General features: G+C 38.0%; 1 non-coding gene across 1 annotated transcript; it reads left to right on the top strand.

Annotated features, from left to right (window-relative positions):
* Window positions 1–905: 905 nt before the first annotated feature.
* On the top strand, window positions 906–1,033 carry LOC111760587 (small nucleolar RNA SNORA31). The gene has a single exon (XR_002794236.1). It is a non-coding gene; the product is annotated as a small nucleolar RNA SNORA31 (small nucleolar RNA).
* The last annotated feature ends 988 nt before the right edge of the window (window positions 1,034–2,021 follow it).

Below are 2,021 nucleotides of genomic sequence, written 5' to 3' on the forward strand. Positions count from 1 at the left end.
TCATTTGTTTTTAGGAAGTATCAGGGATTGAACCTAGGATCTCGTACATGGGAAGCAGGTGCTCAACCCCTTGAGCTACAACTGCTCCCTGCTCTATCATTTTAATTGAAGAGTAGTTTTCATTCTATCAGAGCAAACAAATGTTTGCTTTGATAGAGTATAAAACAATTCAAGTAATTCAAAATTGATTGGACTTTGCAGAAATTGGGTGTAGTAAATGAAAACATAACAAGAACCTCTATTAATAGGGAAGATCTGTTATAATTAACCTTCAAGTTTTGTCTGAATGATACATCTTGTAATCATATCATGATTTTTTAAATTTACAAATAAAGTAGAAGCCAAGAATGTTTCAAAGGCAACTAATTACTTGTCAAATGCCCTTTATCTTCTCTTTTTTACTAATAAATGAAGTTTGATCTAATAATAAAACTATTTTTATTTACAGAGTTTTTTTAAACTAGTGATTCTTTTATTTGGAGATGGAAAGCAATTTATAGCTCCTGAAGTCAACAAATATTCTGCCTTATGACCATAATAGCACTGCATGATTTTATTTTCATTGTAGGTTTATGATGCAGCAGGGCTAAGCCCTGTGCCAGAGAACCAAATAGAAACTTTGATGCCCATCAGTATCAAATGTGGCCTACACAGTAGAAGCCAAATTGGAAAAAAATAAGTACAAATAAAAAGCTCCACAGAGGTCATTCAAAACTCCTTACCAAGTGGTTACTGAGTACTATGCTTCTACAGTCACTGCTTTTTAATTTGGGGACATGAAAGCATGCTTCATGAACAAGATCAGCTTATAGGAAAGATTCCCTCTGCAAAACCAAATATAAGTTGATGCTAGATTTCCTTCCTGATTGACACAATTTCTTAACACCTTGTCCTTGCTTAAAAGTTTATTTCTAGACCTGTAGCAGTTCATGTCTGCTGCTAAGGTTTCCACGGCAGATGCAAGAAAAAGAAGGTCCTCGTGCTTTCTGTCTGCCTGATTGTGACAGCCAAGATTGAATGGGGGAATACAGGAAATTCTAAAAACATGGGGAGGGGGAAATAATCTTTGCAACTCAGAAATTAACTTAAAAACAACAAATAAAAGAATTTTTTTAAAAGTTTATTTCTAAAGAAATTCCTACACGTATCAAGGTGTTTTAGTGTCCTTATCTGTGCAAGCAAATACCGCCCGATGGGTTGGCGTAAACAATGGCGATGTGTTGGTCGTGGTTTTGAGGCCGGGAGAAGTCCAAATGAAGCCATCATCAAGGCAATGCTTTCTCCAGGAAGACTGGCGTTTTGGGCTGGCTACCAGAGAGCTTCTTGGCCCTTCCTTCAGTACGTAACCATGCACGTGGCGGCCTCTTCTGGCCTCTCCCTACTCTGCTGGGTTGTACTGATCTCAGTCTCTGGCTGCCGGCCTCTGTGGCTTTCTCTCTGTGTGAATTTCATTCTGCTTTTATAAAGACTCCAGTAATAGCATTAAGACACATCCTGATTGAATTGGGCTGCACCTTAACTAAAGTTACCTCATCAAAAGGTCCTACTTACAATGGGTTCGCATGCACAGGAATGGATAAGAAAAAAATCAAGTGTCTGGTGTTTTAGACTGAAAAAAAAAACAAAACAAAAACAAAAACAAAAAACTAAAGGAAGAACAGGTAAACAAATGATTCTATTGATTAGCATGTTTTCATTTCCGTAAAAACAGTACACATGAGCAAGAGGATCTTGGACTTGACGTTTAAAAGAGTATATAATACATTAAGCATATAGAAACACAGTAGTGGGGTCTTAAACCTATTATTTGCATGTCTAGAATGCAGCTGAGTGCAAAATTTCTAACCTGGAGTAAAGGGGATGAACCTAGTGACTTTTTTAAAAAATTTCTCTCCCCTTATTCTCCCTCCCCCGCTGCCCCCCAGTTGTCTGCTCTCTGTGTCCATTCGCTGTGTGTTCTTCTGTGTCTGCTTGCATTCCTGTCAGTGGCACCCGGAATCTGTGTTTCTTTTTTTGCATCA

The sequence above is a fragment of the Dasypus novemcinctus genome, chromosome 13, assembly GCF_030445035.2.
Source record: "Dasypus novemcinctus isolate mDasNov1 chromosome 13, mDasNov1.1.hap2, whole genome shotgun sequence".
In the NCBI taxonomy this organism is placed as follows: Eukaryota; Metazoa; Chordata; class Mammalia; order Cingulata; family Dasypodidae; genus Dasypus; species Dasypus novemcinctus.